Here is a 20,760-nt window from a genome sequence, read left to right as displayed (position 1 = left end):
TATAAAATATATATGTTATACTTACACTGTTTTTAAGATTATATTAGCCTCAAATATTGGATATTAGCACAAAGTTCACATTACAATTACAGTTAACACACAATTACAATTCGGTGGCTTGAAGTTCGGCGGTGGCATAATGAAGAACCTGATTTAGGTTACTCTTTAGTGCTCACATTATTGGAACTGTTATCTGAAGGTTGAGTCAATTAATAAGAATATGTGCTTTTGATCCCTTTACATGGAAAAATATTATACTTAGGCTCAGATATTGAATACGGAGAATGGTCAATATACGGAGAATGGTCAAATATACTCATGTACTATCAGAAATAGTTAAAATATATCCTCATTATACTTTAGTACCAAATTTACTCATTCCGGTATACTTTCAGTCCAAAAACACCTCTCTCAATATAGTTTGAACATAAATTTGTCCTTTGTTTAACCGGAGGAACAGATGTCAAGCTCAGAATCAAATGACCCGCCACTAATTTTAAATATCCAATTCCTTTAGAAATCCACACGTTTAACCCGACCCAACCCAACCCATTTTCATCATATTCTTCTTTTCTTTTGTGGCCTGAAAAAATACCCAATAATACAAACTTAACATTACACCTAGATTATTTAATATTACAATGTTGATAATTAAGTAAATTTTTGAGAGTTGCAATGGACTAAAAGTATTTATGAGTTTCCTACAAGATTAATACTCTCTCCATGACGTACATGATGGGGGATAAAAATACGAAGAAGAGGTGCGCATTACACTTTAGGCGACTACTATATTGAAATTGGAGAAGAAATTTAGGGATCTGTTAAAAATGAGTTCAGAATAAACTGTTGAGACGCTTTTTGGGGGAAAACCCAAAGAAGAATGTAAATACTTGCGGATTGAGACCCAAAGCTGACAATACCTTAAAGTTGGACCAGAACCGTTACACTCTATGTCTCAATTATTATCATGCATTTTCTTTTTTAATTTGTCTAAGTAATAATAATATATTTTTATATTTAAACATAATTTTTAAAAAAAATTAATATAACTGTTTTCTCTTTATTTGATTGCATATAACATATTAAACTTTTTTTTAATAAATATTTTGTGAAGATTTTTATGGTCAATCTAGGCTATATATTTACCCAAATCTACCCAATTTTTAGGAAAAAAGTCATCAATAGCAATATTAGTGATGCTTATTGCTAAATATAGCATATTATTGTCTTTAAAAAATGTAGCAAAACTGATTTTGCAAAACGTATATAAAATCCAGCTAATCTACATATATAACATTCCAAAACATCTCATAAATTTAAGTATTTCAAATATTTGTTCTTTCTTCGTATCTTTTTTTTTTCCACAAACCGCAGTCGTCACTATTCCCATCCAACCCCCTTCGTTGTCACCACCGTGCCAGAAAAATAGTGTTAGAGTTGTGCTGAAAATTGTGAACAATTTTAGCGTTTTTATGCATCAACATGCATATGAGATACGATGACATACATTGGCATTCACAATATGTACCATTTATATGTCATGTGTATGTCGTACATATATCAATGTATCATATTATACTAAAAGTGGGAAGACAAAAAGAAAAAAGTTGAATTACCAAAATGTCCATCAAACGTTGATGGACTTTTATACCCTTTGAAGACTAAATTATTCATTAATATACAAAATTGCAAATTAAAAAGTTAGCCTACAAATTTTAAATTCTATCATTGAATGTTTATTGAGTAAATTATTGTATATATTTAAAGCCCGATATATACGTATTCCCAAGCTCACCTAATACTATCATTCAAATTTCAGTTTGGTTAGCTTTTCAAATTTCTGTAAAATCTTAGATGATATTCTTGACTTATGACATTTCATTTTCACTCAAGAAAACCGTTTCATTGTTTCAGGTGCATTTAATTTGTTAGAACTTAAAGAAAAGGAAGGGGAATTTTTTTTAGGTGATATTGGATTTGAAATTCTCAGAGAATTAATTAAGATACATGTATCTAAAGTATTTATATTATACAAAATTAATTCCATTCATTAATACATTTATCACTCTATTCTAGAACTAACTTTTACAATTCCTACATCCAATCTTTTCAATTTCCTAGCTTGGCTTTTCAGATTTCTAAGACTTTTAAATGCAACTTTTTTCTTATAAATGTGTTTGTTCGAAAACCAATTTCCTTACTCGAGGTAGCTCTTCCAATTCTGAAAATGATTTGACTTGGACATTGTGCACTAACAATAGCAATGGTGTTAACTTCGGGAAGTGACACTACAAAAATTCAGTATCATCATTGGTTATATATACTATGAACAAGAGTGTGGGATGGAGAAAAAGCTATCCGATATTACTCCCAAAGCCATTAGCTTCTTGGATTGCTGATAGCAACAAGGGTTTACAGAAGTGTTACTGGGCTTTCGATTTTCAAATGTAATTATTGTTTGAACATTTTCCTCAAAATATAATTTTAGTGTTTTCAGTTTTTTCCCATCATGTAAGATTAGTGAGAAAATAAGTTGTTGTAGTTTCATTTTTTGTGGTTAGTCCAGTAGCTGAATTATACTATTCGACAGTGGCTTTTTCTTTTCTAATCTACACAAACTCACATGGTGTTTCTTATTGATTAAATAAACAACCAATCAATTATTTCTTGTAAGAAAAAAGATATCGTTTGTTAGTTGAATGAGATGGTTAAGGACTATTATGGGATGTAATTTCTATGTAGTTCCGTAAACAAGATCGACAATCATAGTTTTAGGATTTTACCTTTTTAAACTTTTATTTGATAAACCAATAGATTTTTATTTGTTTATTGCCTTTTGTTTATATATTGTTATATTTGTTGGCCGTTATACTTGATTATTTTATTTTAAAAAAACTCCTTTCTTTCGGATCGTTCTACCATGACTTTCTCGCTTTTGGTATTCGTGTTATCATATTGTTTTCGATATCTTGACCCTATCCGACCTTTTGTCTTGTTTTTCCTCTGTCTTCCTCTCTTTTCCTCTTCGAGCTTGAAAATGTACAATCTTTCAGTAGATGGTTAAGGACTATTATGGGATGTAATTTCTATGTAGTTCCGTAAACAAGATCGACAATCATGGTTTTAGGATTTTACCTTTTTTAAACTTTTATTTGATAAATCAATAGATTTTTAAAATATATTGTATACATGATCTTTAAAAAAAAAGGTAATTTTATAACGCGCGTACCCAAAAAGTAGCGTACGGTAATAAATGTTTTGATTAATGACAATCCATGAAATTAATCCTTCATTTCACAATTTTGCGCGTGTACCCAAAAACTAGTGTACGGTAATAAATGTTTTGATTAATGACAATCCATGAAAAATAAGCACTAGCCTCCCAAAAGCTCGGTCAAATATGCCATACACTCGTTATCTGGCTTTTGATAAAGTACTCCCCCGTCCCAATTTATGTGGCAGTATTTGACTTGACATGAAATTTAAGAAAGAAATGTAGAGTTTTGAATATTGTGGCCCAAAATAATTCATAGATATTTCATATTTGTGTGATTATAGATCACCTCGTGAAGCTTAAAAGGTGAAATTTAAAGTTAATTTTTTTCTAAATATAGAAGTATAACGAATCTTTTGAGATAAATGTGCCACATAAATTGAGAAAAAGGAGTAATAATTATAGATTTATATATTTTTTTCTTTTCTTAATCTATATAGATTTTGAACTTGGAAAAAATTAGGTAGAGATCTATAGTGGTTAATAACCGTGGCAATGCACTTATCACTGTCTATATCAGGAAAAAACCCTTATGACCGGAGGCTTCTCAAACTCTCCCTTATAAATACTCTATCCGTCTTAAATTATTTGTCGTGATTACGAAAAATAATTGTTTAATCCCCATGTTCTTCCGACTCTCCATAAACACTCTTTGTCGTACATTATGTGGCGACTTTTTCATCTTTAGTCGCCTACAAATAGTCCTCGTTCTTTTGTAGTGAACTTTTAGTGACGTTTGTAGTAAACCTTTTAGTGAGGACTTCTCGATCTGTTGTGGCGACTTTAGTCTGAATCTCCTCTCGTTAGCGTCTTCTATATAACTAGCTAGTAAAATACATAGTAATTACTTACATTACAAAAAATAGATAGACAGACCCTAAATTTGTTTAGCATGTCTGAGAGTGTTTCAAAAAAAAATTGCATGGGTGAAGAAGAAGGGTTTAGACTCTCTTAAAGAAGAAGAATGTGAAGGGGAAGAGAGTATTGGTGAGAGTTGATCTGGATGTTCCATTGGACTCCGATTTCAATATAGAAGATGACAGGTAGAATCAAAGCTGCTGTTCCTACCATTAAGTATTTGATGCAACATCATGCTCGTGTCATTCTTCTCTCTCATCTTGTAAGTTATTTGCTATACCCCAATATTATTAATTAATTAAAACTGAATAATACTATCAACAGGTAAGTCTTTAGTGAGTCAATAAATTTGCGGAGGCGAGAATGAGATCCTTCGATGGAGGGATGGAGGAGAGGGTAGTAGTTAGGCCAAACAAGTATTGGGGAGAGTTGATTATGCGCTTACCAAGTACATGACCCCAGATAGGAGAGAATCAGGATACAAGGCTAGTAATAGGATTAATGGTATTTCCTTTTCTTACAAGATTAGTACTATTTCCATTATTTCTTGTACTTTTTATTTTGTATTCGCATATTTCGCGTTCTTAGATTCTATTACTACTTGTTGCCTCTCCTTGTTTAGTTTTCTTGCTATCTGATGATTCTTTTTTGCTTGTGGGCACAATGGAACAACCTCCTTACTACTAGGAGTGTAAGTTATGCCCTCTGCCCTCCCTGCACCCCACTTTGCAATTACACCTGACATATATTGTTCTAGTGAGTCAATAAATTAGAGTCGAGGAGGTTGGGCCTTTAGTCATAAGCATTCACATTCTTTGACCAGAAAAAGAACAACCATGTTATGCATTTCAGTGGGAGGATTCTGATTTTTTTTTTTTTTTTAATTTGAATGAAGAAAATGGATGTCTTGACATCAGCAGGAGAGTTTACGAAATTCGAAAACGGGGTGGGTGAGGGGATTGGGAGCTGAGGGAACCAATTCGGACAAGTCCCATTAATTGGGAGCTGAGGAAACCAATTCGGACAAGTCCCATTAATTGGGAGCTGAGGAAACCAATTCGGACAAGTCCCATTAATTGGGAGCTGAGGAAACCAATTCGGATAAGTCCCATTAAACTAGGCGGTTCAGAAATAAGACTACATGGCATACCAACTGCTACGGATTACAATATGAAACTAAAATTTTGCAACACTTGTTATCTCTTGCTCTACATCTCCAGTTGCATATTTTTCCTTTGAAATGCCAATTAAGAAGCACCAATGATGTTGTTGATCGGAATCTGATAGTTTTGAAGTTATAGTAAACCTGCTTTGTTTGATGGGTAACTGTATCATTCAGTTCTATGTAGTAGAATTATGCATTTTCCCTCTTTACTATGTGCCTGTTTTCTTGATTTTCTGAATTGCTTGTTCCCAGGGTCGTCCTGGTTGTTGGGAATAAAATAGACCCGCAAAAATAATATTCACGGTATTAGTGATAAACGCGGAACACTAAGTTATGGTTAAATCCGGGCAAAAAATAAAAAATGCAACAATAATGACACCAAAGATTTTACGTGGAAACCCTTTCCGAATAAGGAAAACCACGCAAGAGCACTTGGTCCGATATCATTATAGTAAGGAATTTTTTTCCGTGTAGTCACGAGTATAAATACTCCAAAGACCACTACACACCGAAAAAGAAAACACTCTTTGATTTTTCCCACCCTCACTGCAATATCCTCACACTCTATTTTTTCTTCCCATATTTTTTGATGTATGGAATACCTTGCTCTCTATAATTTTTTCTCTCTTTTCTGGTGTGTTTAAAGATGATAGAGAGCTCGCTATTTATAGGGATGAAATGTGCTATTTTTCATCCTTGCATTTAATTTGGCCGGTGCCAAATTCAACCTTTTGCAACTATTTTTAAAAAAGTTGCGTGGCCAGCCAAATTCTTTCTTTGCAATCATGGGGATGGACCCCACAAATCTCTCCCTCCAGACCCATTCAACTGAAGGAGGCATCTCCATCTTCTCAGATAGAGTTAATGCCGATAAGTTCTTTGCATAACTCGAACTTGTCTCTGGGAATCATCTTGGTTAACATATCTGGAGGATTTTCACTCGTGTGAATTTTCTTGACCTGGAACAATTCACTCTCCACTTGTTCACGAATCCAATGATACCTGATGTCGATGTGTTTTGTCCTCGCGCGATACATACGGAGTTAACGCCAGTCTATTGCACTGCGATCGTCGTAATAGACAACATACTCCATCCGTTGCAATCCAAGTTCTTGAAGAAATCTCTTGAGCCATATCTCTCTTTTTCCGTAGGCCGCAATATACTGCTTGATTGTAGGCAGACAACGACACACACTGCCGCAACTTCGATTTATGCTATAGCTCCCCGCGAAAAAGAACAAATATCCAAAGAGGGATTTTTATTTATCAAAGGTCACCCGCCATATCAAAATCTATATAGCCCTTCAAAATTGGATTTGATCCTCCAAAACACAAGCATTCATCTGAGCTTCCTCTTAGATACCTGAGTATCCACTTCATAGCTTCCCAATCCTCTTTTCCTGGATTTTCAAGAAACCTACTAACAACACCGACTGCATAAGCAATAGCTGGTCTAGTGCATACCATTGCATACATTAAACTTCCGACAGCAGAGGAGTAAGGAATCTTGGCCATTTTCTTTTTTTCCTCCGTTGTTGTAGGACATATCTTGCTCAATTTCGATGACCAGAAGAGGCGTGTTAACCCACTTAGCACTCTTCATATCAAGCGCTCTAGTAATACGTTCTATGTACTTTTCCCCGTGACAAGCAAAGCTTCCTTTCATCTCTCGAACGAGTAATTCCTCATGCCCAAAATCTGCTTGTACCCAAGTCTTTTATTGCAAAAGACTTACTCAATCGTTTCTTCAACTCATCAATCATGGAAGCATTCCTACCTACAATCAACATATCATCCACATATAGTGCGAGGATGATAAAGTCATCATCGAGAATCTTTGTACAAACACATAAATGCGAAGAAGTCTTGTAGCCCTCGCTCCCCCATGTGCATTCAAACTTCTTGTACCCACCGTCTGGGAGCTTGCTTCAATCCATATAAACTCTTCTTAAGTTTGCGTACAAGATTTTCTTTACCTTTTTGCCTTGAAGCCCTTAGGTCGTTCCATAAATCTCCTTCTAAGTTACCGTGAAGAAAAACGCCTTCATATCCATCCTTCAATCTCCAAATCAAGACTAGCGACCAAACCAAACTATCCGAATGGAAGACATTTTCACGACGGAGAAAATATTTCGTCAAAGTCAATACCTTTCCTTTGACCAAATCCTTAACAACCAATCTAGCTTTGTATACGAGGCTTCAAGTGTTCTTCGACTTTAACTTTGAACACCTACTGTTCTTCAAAGCTCATGCCTTTAGCAATTTCACCAACTCATAAGTACGATTCTCATGCGTAGATTTTATCTCATCCTTGTACGGCTTCAATCCATCGATCCTTGTGCTCATCTTCCATGGCCTCCTCATAATATTCGTGTTCTTCCCCATCAGCGGAGTAATACACGCTCATTGTGTGAATAACGGAAGAAGGAACATCTTTGTCTAGTGAGGACTTTCTAAGTGGAATATCTAACTACGCACGACTTCACGGGTAGAGCATCTACCTTATCAATAAGCAACATTGTTATCATCATCAATACGCTGATCCGGAACATGATTAAAGCATCACCATCGTCATCGAGCCCACCAACGTCATCAACATTCGTATAAGTGACTTGATCGAGATTAACTAAACTTTCGGTAACTTGAAGATTTTATCTTCTCCCGCTTTGTTAATAGCTTCAATGGTTTGATCCTCCATGAAGATAACATCACGCTTCTCACGACCTTCTTCTCAATCGGATCATATACCGTAACCAAACTCATCAAGGCCATAACCACGAAGATCTGTAATCGCCTTGTCTTGGCTAATTTTTGACCTCTCATCTTTAGGCACATGTACAAAAGCTTTGCAACCAAACACTTTCAAGTGGTCATGAAACATCTCTTCCGTACCAAACTTTGTTTGGAAGATCACTTTGCAAAGAACCACAGTGGGATAGATTAATAACATGTGCGGCTCAACAAAGCCTCACCCCAAAGAAATTCGGCAACTTTGCTTCGTAAAGCAAACATTTGACTCTTCCATCAAGGCCCCGTTCATCCTTTCGCTAAACCATTAAGTTCGAGGAGTCTTGTAAGGAGTCTTCCGGTGTCCGATACCGTCGCTTGCGCATTTGTCAAACGGTCCATAATATTCACCACCATTATCGATGAATACACTTCAGCTTCTTTCCAGTTTATCTTTCAACTGAAGCCTGAAACTACTTAAAGACACCCAACACTTGGTCTTTAGTCTTCAAGACGTAAACCCAAAGTTTCCTTGAGCAATCATCAATAAAAGTAGCAAAGTAAAGTGCACCACCCAAAGTCCTTGTCTTCATTGGACCACATAAATCTAAATGCACCAACTCAAGCAACTCTGTCTTTCTTGAAGGAGGATGAGACTTGAAAGAAACTCTATTTTGTTTTCCGGCCAAGCAAATCACACTTTTCTAATTTAGCACTTTCGAAATTTGATAATAATTTCTTTTTAGCGAGAACATTTAGTCCTTTCTCGCTAATGTGGCTAAGCTTCTTATGCCATAATGTTGAAGATTTATTGCTCTCAACTGCATTTACCATAACAACACAGGTAGTGGCTGTAGTCTAGTATAGACCACGACGCTTTTCGCCACGAGCCACAATCATGGAACCTTTAATAAGCTTCCTTTCCAGCACCATTAGTGCTCGCCATATCCCTCATCATCCAAGACACCAATAGAGATCAAGTGCAAACGAACATCGGGTGCTTTACATTGTTTAAAACTAGTTTAGTTCCAATACTAGTTTCCAGACAAATCGTTCCAACACCAGCCACCCTAGATACAGTCTCATTACCCATACTCAAAGTTCCAAAGTCACCCGGAGTATAGGATGAGAAAAATTCCTTCCTTGATGTCACATGAGATGCGGCACCACTGTCCAAACCCGGCTTGACTCATCACAAGCAATATTTATCGATCCGCATCAAGGACAAGAATAAGATCTTCTGTAGTGATGGTGGCCACACGATTGCCATCTTCTTTCTTTTCCTCCTTATCTCTATTCTCCTTTTTCAAAATCCGGCAGAACTTTTTTGTGTGCCCTTTTTTCCCACAATGATAGCACTCAATATATTTAAGTATGCTTCTGGATTTGCTTCTATTATGTTCTCTATTTTGAGAACCACGATTCTTGCCTCTCCCTAGTGTCGGTACCAAGACATCTCGATGAGGAGGAACCTTGAGATTTTCTTCTCATCTCTTCATTTGAAAAGACTGCTCTTGGCAAGATCCACAGAGATCACACCATCCGGAGCAGAATTTGATAATGAAGTTCTAATAATTTCCCAAGAATCTGGTAGGGAACCAAGTATAAACAAGCCTTGAGTTTCTTCATCAAAATTAATGCCCATAGCAGATAACTGGTTCATGATTCCCTGAAAAATATTCAGATACTCTGTCATTGCAGAACTATCGTGGTATTTTAAACCCAACATCTGCTTTATCAAAAACATCTTGTTGTTTCCAGTTTTTCGAGCATAGAAACTTTCAAGATGCTCCCATAGGGTCCGACCATGTGTCTCCCCAGAAATATGGTTCAACACATTATCGTCAACCCACTGTCTAATAAAGCCGCAAACCTGCCTATGTAACAAATTCCACTCTTCATCTGATTTATTATCAGGCTTTTTTTAGTGGCAAAGACAGGTTGATGAAAATTTTTGACATAGAGCAAATCTTCCATTTTGCCTTTCCAAATGGCATAATTTATGCCACTCAAAGTAACCATTCTACTAGTGTTGGCTTCCATAGTTTATCACAAATACAAATACTATTTATTAGGAGCCCAAAGTAATTCTTTTCTGATGTGGAAGTTCAGATTGTGCTGCAACCACAGAGCATACTCAGACAGAACCTTGGCTCTGATACCACTTGTTGGGAATAAAATAGACCCGTAAAAATAATATTCACGGTATTAGTGATAAACGTGGAACACTAAGTTATGGTTAAATCAGCAAGAATAAAAAATGCAGCAATAATGATACCAAGATTTTACGTGGAAACCCTTCTGAATAAGGGAAAAATAACGGCCAAGAGGAGCAGCTGATATCACTATAATAAGGAATTTTTCACTGTGTAGTCACGAGTATAAATACTCCAAAGACCACTACACACTGAAAAAGAAAAACACTCTTTTGATTTTTCCCACCTCACTACAATATCCCTCACTCTATTTTTCTTCACTGACTATTTTCTTATAGTATATGGAATACCTTGCTCTCTATAATTTTTTTCTCTCTTTTCTGGTGTGTTTAAAGATGATGGAGAGCTTGCTATTTATAGGGATGAAATGTGCCATTTTTCATCCTTGCATTTAATTTGGCCGGTGCCAAATTCAACCTTTTGCAACTATTTTTGACAAAAGTTGCAATTTGGCTGGTGCCAAATTCTTTCTTTGCAATCATGGGGATGGACCCCACACTGGTGTCACTCCAAGATACAGCTTTTAGCTACTTGTGCCAAGGCTCTCAGAGCTCTTGGATTTTGAGGTCTGTTTGTCTTTCTTTTCATTGTTTGTTTGTTTCTTTGAGGGCTGGGCTGGGCTTGCTTTAACTGTACTCCACAGGTCAAGATGGCAACTGATTGCATTGGTGATGAAGTTGACAAGTTAATAACTGAAATACCGGAAGGAGGAGTTGTGCTACTGGAAAATGTGAGACTCTCTAAAGAATGGCACGGTGAACTTAAGTTTGGAGAGAAGCTGGCGTCTCTTGCAGATATTTTTGTCCATGATGCCACTGGGGCTGCAAACAGAATATACCCTTCCACTGTATGGGTTGCTCAGTTCGTGAAGCCAAAGCCAGCAGTTGCTGGATTCCTCATGCACAAGGTACAAATTATAAATTTTGGACCACAAAGTGGGGTCTGGGGAGGAGGGTAGAGTGTACGCAGACCTTACCTCTATCTTGGCAGGTAGAGAGGCAAAATGTTCACTGAAAATTAGCTCAATTCTGTAGCACACACTTGAAGGGTCAATCTGGTGGTTAAACCAGTTCATGTATTTTGGCTGGAAACTGTTCTACTGCCTTGTAGGTGGCTTAATTTTCTTGTATCTTTGTTGCTTACCCCGAATCTTGATGATATTAGGAACTTCACTATCTTGTTCGAGCCTTAGCAAATCCAAAGAGGCCACTTGCTGCCATTGTTGGTGGCTCGAACCTATCAGACAAGATTCGTCTGATAAAGTCACTCTTGAAGAAGGTTGACTTTCTATTGCTTGGTGGAGGCATTGTCTTTACTTTCTACAAGGCCATGGGGTATTCTGTTGGATCCTCACATGTGGAGGAGTGCTATCTCAAAATGGCGAAAAGACTTATGACGAGGGCAAAAGCAAAAGGTAAATGGCTTTGGCAGTGGTATCTTGTTCTACTTTGTAGCCATTGTCCTGAGTCATATTTTCTTTGCCTTTCAGGTTGTTCCAGCATCTAAAATCCCTGATCGCTGGATGGGGTTAGATATTGGACCTGAAACTATAGTCTCTTTTGGCCAATTATTAGATACCACCGAAACTATCATCTGGAATGGACCTATGGGAGTGTACGAGTATCGGAACTTCACTGCTGGAACAGAGGTATAAAAGGAAGATCTTTGTTTCCTCGTACAACGAGGCTCTATGTGCCTATTGAATTGTTTTTTTGGTCTAGTTTGAATATTGATTATTTCCTTTTGTTAATTGATTTTGACTGCATCTATAACCTTTCGGCATGTATAATCCAGGCTATTGCAAAAAATTGGCAGTGCTTACTGAAAAGGGAGCAACAACAATTATAGTTGGTGGCGATACTGTTGCGGCCGTGAAGAAAGTGCAGCTTGCTGGAAAGATAACCCACATTTCAACAGGAGGGATTGCCAGTTTGGAGATTCTGGAAGGAATAAAGCTTCCTGGGGTGCGTATCCTTGATGCTGATGCTTGAGCAGTATTTGAGCTTATGCTCTAGGGGTATTCATAGTTTTGGACTTTTGATTCAGTGTTTTTAGTTTTTGAAAAACTTATGCTCTAGGCCTTGAAGCTGTCGTATACACATCAGAAGAGAGATTGACTACTATATAAGTTATCCTGTATAAAAGATGCCATTAGTTGCATCACTTGTTCTGAATCAGAACAACTTTGTCATCTCCATTTCATCGTCGCAGTACAAATAGTAGTACAAATAAGGTTGATGTACATGACTTTTCACTTCATTCTCTTCCCATATCGCGCAGCACAAAGACAGAACGGAACACAAATAAACATACTTAAACAAGAAAAGATGAGGAATCTCAGATAATCCGAGATGATGAACAATTTTTCAGTTATACACATAAGAGTCTCAGTCTGAAATTCTCCGGCCTATATCCATGATTTGTGCCATATTTGCCTTTGTACATTAGCTGGAAACCTTGAACGTGTTTTGCAAGTGTATCTACTCTTTTTTAAGGGGAGGGGGTGTTGGGTTAAACGGTCCAAAGATACTCTTAACACGATGTGATATTGTCCGCTTTGGGGGGGGGGGGGAGGGCGCATCATTAATACGTATAGTTGTGGTACTTTGACAACAATCTCCCCCCTCGAACTAAGTTCTAAATTAATCAACTCAACATGTCTGTGTGCCACCCACATCGTCGATTATTACGGTCTTCGTCTTCAAAGCTACGTGTGTATCTTTCAAAGCTACGATATCAAATATAGACGGGCAAAGGCACGACGGGCCCCACGCCATGAATGTCCCGCCAAACCATTGGCTCTGATACCAGTTATTGGGTTAATGGTCCAAAGATACGAACATAGTGATTATTTATCACATCATTAAGAGTATCTAACTCCTTATAAGTAACTTCTTTTTCTTTCCACTCAATGTGGTACTTTGTTCGCACACTAACCTTAATTATAGTTTCATGACAAATTTATACAAAATTAATCAAACAGCATAACTCCAATTATTACCTTCAGTGTGCTAGGTTTTCTTTAATATCAACTATAAATTCCACGTCCAATGAATGTTTCAGACCCGTAGATTATTTATCATCTCTTCAGAATCTGCAACCCCACTCATCCACCTAACCTTTTGATTCTATCAGGTTCTGCTTCTCCTTATAACTTTTTTTTCCTTGTTTGCAAACTGTGCCGAACTTCTCCTGGGGATCCAGTAAGAACGCCAATATCTCATAGTTTAGCCATGGCATGAACAAACTCTGTCCTAAATATAGTCCCTGTCATCCGAAGCATAATCAATCACCACCGCTGCTGTCTTTTCATTAGTCATCAACGGTTGATCAACAAACAGCAACCCTCTTCCTCTCATCAATGTCTTGTAGTATTCATAATCAAAAGAAGCTTTAAATGCAGCCAGTCCCCTGGAGTATGATACAGCAGACTCGTTCAGAATCCTAGCTATAGGTTCATATTAACATATTGTTGATGCAGGTATTGTTGTCCCGACACTTGAAAGGATTGTTGGATCAGGCAAACCTATATCCATGAGATTGTGGAGCCTGGGCAGAATAAATTCGCAACTGATCTTCCCAACGTTATGTGCTCCTTCAGAGGCTGAAACATAAGAAGAGAAGGAATATCAATAAAATGTATATTCCAAAACAAAATAAAAGGTGCTGTGTATGAAAGATTAAAGTAATGGGATCAAAACGATTACCAAGGATTGCTACTGTTTCCCTCATCAATCCTCAAGGGAAAATAGCCTAAGAGTTTCACTAATATTCCCATTTGGTCGTGCAATTTCAGCCACTGCCTCATCAAGGAATGACTTTGTACTGTCCCTTCTGCCTGTTAACACCGGATAAAGCACCCGTCTAAAATGTAGGAAAACAGCATGTGATAAGCTTACAGAAGGCTATATTTTTATCGAATGATACCACAGGTATCGAAAGTTTTTGTTATGTACTAGAAACATCTGAATATTTGTACTACAAGATCAAAGAAGGGTGACTTCATACTGTTCCCTCTGCCCGTTAACACAGGTAACAAGATTCACCAGCGTATTATGCAGGAAAATCGCAGAATATTCAGATAATAAAAAAATTGTAGTGTGGTGACAAGTTCACCATTTTGGTGACTTGGTCCCATCTTAAGCTTGAAACAGCTCTGCATTCTGAGTGTTAGTACCAAATACCAATTTGCTCATGACTCGATTAATCTCTTTGCTAGTTCAGCAAGCTTATTGCAACATCTCAAGTCCTCAAGATTTCCACGATATTACCATCTATAACAAACTTCGCAAGCAAGCTTATTGCAACATTTCAAGTCCTCAAGATTTCCACGATATTACCACCTGTAACAAACTTCGCAAGCAAGCTAATTAACTAACAGCAACAAGAGATGTGGTCATCCACAATAGGAGATACCAGGAAGCCTAAACATGTTTATGATAAATTCACAAGGGCAAGAAGACGAGGGAGGGTAGCTCAAGTGGAACGCGCTCTCCACCTTCAACCATAAGGTTGAGGTTCGAGTCACCAAAATAACCATGTCAAAAAAATGAAGTTTGCAGGGACAAGGGAGAAAATCAGACACAATCTTGAAAGGAGATGCCCTTGTGCATGCTTTGGACAGCATGGATGGAGAGGCCAAATTGTTCATTGGCACTTAACAGAGAAGCCAATTTCAAACTTCTCTTCATCGTTACAGAAGCCAGAACTAATAACATCAGTGTTTAATAAATACCGATTTAACCTTATAATTCCACCATTTCATGAATTTTACTACCCATAAAGTACAACAAAATTGAGGAACCCAGCACTTAGAACCAGAAAAGTTCAAAGTTTTAACAGTCCAAATATAGTGTCGATTTTCACAAATATTACAGTTCATATAAAGACATGTATTTCAATGTTAGTCCAGTTGATAGAACCATCGGTTATTGCGCAACTACACACACATTAGTTCAGTTGACACCCATTGTTGCAGTAGAACCTTTTGACAGCAAAGACATGTATTTCAATGTTAGTCCAGTTGAAGTAGAACCATCACTTATTGCGCAACTACACACACATTAGTTCCCATTGGTGTTGGGCAGTGGAGGAGCAAGAATGCAGAAATGTGTATATATACTCCTATATAACACATATATACAACTTTTTTAACCTCCTACATGAGAGTAGTAGGATAGTAACATATTCTTTTTATTGTGTTATAGCCTGAGCTTTCTGATTGATGGTTGGCAGGTCTTTACACAATCAAATGTGCTTGAAGCGGCGGTTAACATGAGGAATTATTTTGATACTGTCTCTGATAAACTTGTACATATATATATCATTGATCCAAGTTTACCTTGTGATGGTGATGGATGGGTGTTGAACAACCCAATGGGGATAACTACTGAGAGGGAGATACATGCAGAATTTGAAGGTTGCAGAATCTACAGAAGGTTTTACCAAAAAATTCAACATTAATTCTCTGGTACATAAGTTGCTGTTTAGGAGTAAGGATCACACAATTTTGCTCTTAGTCTGTCGCAGGCATTAGAGTTTATAGGATCTTTAAGGATTTCTCAACACATATATGTTTGTACAATTCAAGCTAAATTCTCCTCTGATGCAAAATTGAGATTATGACAGTAGTTCTGTGGTTGCTTGCCGAGACTTGTTCAAAAGGAGGGCATGTAACTTACATCTCATATGAACACCAGCCTCTCTTTTTTCATTGTCTTCAGTCTGTCAATGTACCATGAGATATATTGTTATTATTTGGTATAAATAGAGTCTTGGATGACTTGGCAAAGATACTGGTCAACTTGTAACAGTTTTTGTGCAAGAACTATATGGGCTGATAGGTTCAGTTCTCTGATTTCGTAAAAGCACGTTCCATGGCATCTGTGCTCATTTGAAAGCATTTCATTTATAAGTTAAGATCCAAATTCAAATTGGTTCCAATTCCATGTCGAGTTTGCATCAAATATGCAGAGTAGTGATAGATTTTTTTGGTTGTCCAAACTGTGCTCAAACAGTAAACGTTGTTAGTAAAACAATGTTCAAACAACGAAACAATATTTCAACAAAATCGAGAAAAGAAAATGATGAAGACAGTATCCGAGACCACATAATTCACTGTGTGTCCTTAAGGAATTTAATCCCCTCAAGTACTCAAGGTTATGAATTACTTCCTCTCAGGATATAACAGATAAACCTGTAAAAGGAGTAGTGGTACCTCAAACGCCTATGACTTCACGCGAACTCAAAGATGGCAACAAATCACACAAGACACTGACTTGGTTTTATTTTGTAAAAAGTATGCAAAATGCAGATTTTATGCAGAGATTTTTCGAAAATGAGGAAGGCCCTCTATTTATAGTCAAAAATCTGGTGCTTAAAGGTGAGAAAAGTTAAATTTAGCGCAGAAAAATAAAATATCAGAAATGGAAAAATGAATAAAATAAATTTGGTCGTTTAAGTAAACCATCCCAAAGGGGAGTCTCTTTTTTCAACTCTTTAAGAGCTAGAAGAAGTGCTTCTATATATAACCACACAACTCTCCCTTTCCACCACCAATGTGGTACAAAACTCCTTTCCAAAAAGAACTTTGCTTTAAATTTCATGTTCTCTCTATTTTTTTCCCCTCCATTTCTCATTCACACCCAATTAGCTAGCTTCAACATTTTTTACACTAATGTCTGTCCAAGTTTGAATTGATTCCATGTCTTAGGCAAGACCACAAACTTTGCATCAAGGAGGCGAAGTAGTGATATCTTTTTTTTTTTTTTTTTTCACATACAGTGTCCGCCTATGGATCTGAAAAGCTAAAGTTGCTAGATTTGGGAGCATCAGAAAAGAGAATTGATATGTATCCTTCCTTTTAATCTTCAATTTTGTTATTTCTTCCTCTTTAGAATGTGCCACTAAATCAATTATCACTCTCTTGTTCGCGTAAACATATTTTAAAGTTGGGCATTATACATAAACAGACCCTCAAATTTAGCCATGCTGATTTTACTAATATCAACTTACATTTCCATTAAGGTAATTTGAGATAATTTCTGGTCGTCTAAAATTTTGAACTTTATACAAGATAAAGACTTTTGATATTCTAGTCCTTAGCTTTGATTATACTGTGTCATATAATTTGATCTTTGAATGTTATATCTGATAATTTGATCTTTGAGTGTTATGTCTGAAGGGTGTTCATATCAAACCAATGAATTTCATATTATCTTTTCTATACGCATTTATCACATTAATAAGATTATGTGATATGCAAGTCACTCTAATCTTAAATACTAAAATTAATTATGCCTGATCTGATATAAACGCTGGGTGTGAATAAATATTTTTCAGACATTAATATTTCAAAGTATTAATGTCCAAGTGCGAAGTACGTAGTCATAATTCTAGAATTTTTTAGATAATATTTTATCTCCTACAAAACGCAAAGGAGCATTTTAGACTAAGGGACATTCTAAACTAGACTCGATTAATTCAAACATCATCCAAGCACCTAGAAAAATTCTAGATTGCATTTATATATAACAATGAGTTTAGCTATGAATAACCCTAGCTAAAATTTGCTTGAGAAAGTTGGTCCTTAGCTAATTGCATGTTTCTTGTTGTAATTATATATGTACGTTTCAATTTTATATAGGTAAATGCTCATATTTTCACGATTTAAACAGTAAAATTGAGGTTAATTTAAGATGGATTAGTTGCTTAAAAGGGAATAGAGTGAGCTCCATGAGTAGTTGAGTACCATGAATTGTGGTTATAGCTATGAAAATAGAGATAGGGCGATTGATATAAATGCAATACTATTATTATAATTAAGTGATTGCTGTTGTAAATATGATAATATGGATGTCCAACACTTCTAGGAGTTAATTCATCATTATGTGCACTATTATATGTAGTTATACCACACCTCCACTCCCTCATTCATCTCCCACAACCACATATTCTTCCCACCTTCTCAAGGGGTTAATGCCATATTCAAGACAATCTTGTAACTCCCTATCTATGGAGTAGTATAAATAGAGATATGATATGTGATGTACTACACACTTGAAAGAAAAGAAGAAAGTCATCTTTACATTGTTTTATTCTATACTGTTCTCTTGTTCTAATATTTTATATTGTTACTTTGAGCTTGTTTTACAACACGTTATCAGCACGAATCTCTAACTTCATTACCATCGCTCCAAGTTGAGTCTACTCTTTCATCTGGTATGCGTTTTTACCACCCTTCTAATATAAGTTATGCAAACAGAATTAAAGTTAATTAGTTTCTAAGTCGTCTGCAAATTCTATTTTTATGCAAATATTTTTCTATCATACATTTGGTCCGTCAGTTGATATTCCGCTGCCAATTTGCCTTTACTATTCTCATGAAATAATGAATTTTTATGTGCTATAATAGTAAACATTTAACACTTAACAACGTTAATATGGTAATTTTTATAAAACAGTACTTTAAATATATATTGGTTGATGGTTGTGGATTAGTTGTTCTTTTAATAAGACCATGATTTTATATTACTGTTAATTCGATTGGATTCTATTGACTACAAGTTTGAGAGACCTGCATGGGCCACCAGTAAGTGATTCTTGTATATTTTATAGTCAATATATGAGGAATTTGTTTTGAGAGCAACAAAAAAAAAAAAAAAGCTGTGGAATCTTTCTCGGCTTTCTTCTTTAAGTCAAAGCATGGTCGACCTTGTAGTGTCGGTATTACCTAAGATGTATTTAGATATGTACTTGTGTAGTGTCTTAATGTCTATCGACTTTATTTTGAGTCAAATATTTGGCTATGCTGGTGGAAATGTTTATAGATTTGGCTTGTCGGTAACCCATTTTGGGTGATACTAGGTGATACTATGTAACATCTGCAAGTGGGTTTTCCTAAGAATGGTAATTTACTTGAGTGGAGTACATAAGGATTATTTTGTCTTTGTAATCTTCCTCGTTGGTTGTTTACTCTTTGTTCTCATTTTCATGGTGGGCCGAAACTCTATGTCTTCCATTGCGGTCAATTGTGGTAAAATATCGTTACTTCTCTTATCGGGTATAATTAACGCTGTGTTGAGAAAATTTGTGCTTTTTATCTGCCTATAGTTTCAAAGAAACAGGTTGTTTTGTGAGAAAAAAAACGTACTGTTTGAAAAAAAAGTAATGTTTTTGTGAAAAAAAAAAAAGGGTACTGTGTTTGTGAAAAGGTATTGTTTTTTTGGAAATTAAAGTTGCTGTTTTTGAGATTATGTTGTTTAATTGTATCTAACTCAAATATTTTTATGATAGTTTTGATCATCATGTCGAATTTGTCGAAGCTTGAGTTTGTGGCACTTGATATCTCCGGAAAGAATTACCTATCATGGGTACTCGAGCATCGAAATTCACCTAGACACCAAAGTCTTGGTGTGCCACTATTACTCGATATAATACGGCATCGAGTCGACAAAGCGAAAGGCAATGATTTTCCTTCGTCATCATACTGGATGAAGGATTGAAGGTTGAATACACGACGTAAAGAAAGATCCACTTGAATTGTGGATCGGTTTGAAGGAAAGGTATGACCGCATTAAGGTAACGATATTCTGTGGCTCGTTATGAGTGGATTCACTTACGGTTACAAGATTTTAAAACTGTATGTGATTATAACTCTGCTGTTTATAGAATTACTTCTCAATTGAAGTTATGTGGGGATAATATAACTGACGAGGATATGTTGGAAAAGACTCTTACGACTTTTCATGCCTCCAATTTGGTATTACAACAGCAGTACCGTGAGAGGGGTTTCAAAAAGCATGCTGATTTGATCTCATGTCTTCTTGTGGTTGAGCAGCATAATACCCTTTTATTGAAAAATCATGAAGCTCGTCCCACTGGAACTGCTCCATTCCCGGAAGCCAATGTGTTAGCAGCACATGGCCCAGCTGAAAGAAGACAAAATAATCGAGGCTATAATAATGAGCGTAGGCGTGGCAAGGGCAAGGGACGATATAATAATCGTCGTGATGGTGGTCACCATAAAAGGGAGAACAATATGGGTGTCACGCCCGAACCGTGGCACACCGGGCGTAACACGGCACTCGGGCCTTGCTTGCATGTGTCCGAGCGAACCTCATGGCTTGCTTGTCAACACGTGCATCAAACAACATATCTATGTGACGCAATTTAAATAAATCATGAAAATATAATTTGCGGAATAAAGTCTTGAAACCATCTCGTAGCATGAAATATTATGAAGACATAATAATCTTACATGTCGAACGCACCAGCGACTGCGGGAAACTAACGTCGTACTATGAAACCTCTGAAACATGTACGAATACTAACTACCAGGACATGGCCACAACGGACTACACATGCTTCACATACTAGATATAAAAGACTCGTGGCCCAGACCCGGGAGGAGTGGGGCTCACGATAAGGCGTGCGAGGGTGATCCCCTACTGCGCGAGCGTATGCTGCGAAAGTCGGTATACGCGCGTAGTGAGTGCGGGGGCCCGAGGGCAAAAGGGACG

The 20,760-nt window shown here is 36.7% G+C and overlaps 2 pseudogenes; one reads left to right on the top strand and one right to left on the bottom strand.

Moving 5' to 3' along the window:
- The first annotated feature begins 3,400 nt into the window (after positions 1-3,400).
- On the top strand, positions 3,401-12,343 carry LOC132061585 (phosphoglycerate kinase, cytosolic-like; annotated as a pseudogene).
- Positions 12,344-13,388: 1,045 nt separating this feature from the next.
- On the bottom strand, positions 13,389-14,931 carry LOC132061584 (putative Peroxidase 48; annotated as a pseudogene).
- Positions 14,932-20,760: the final 5,829 nt, after the last annotated feature.

The sequence above is a fragment of the Lycium ferocissimum genome, chromosome 6 (assembly GCF_029784015.1).
Source record: "Lycium ferocissimum isolate CSIRO_LF1 chromosome 6, AGI_CSIRO_Lferr_CH_V1, whole genome shotgun sequence".
In the NCBI taxonomy this organism is placed as follows: Eukaryota; Viridiplantae; Streptophyta; class Magnoliopsida; order Solanales; family Solanaceae; genus Lycium; species Lycium ferocissimum.
Note: the sequence above shows the minus strand (reverse complement) of the source record. Positions and strands in the feature narration are given on the sequence as shown.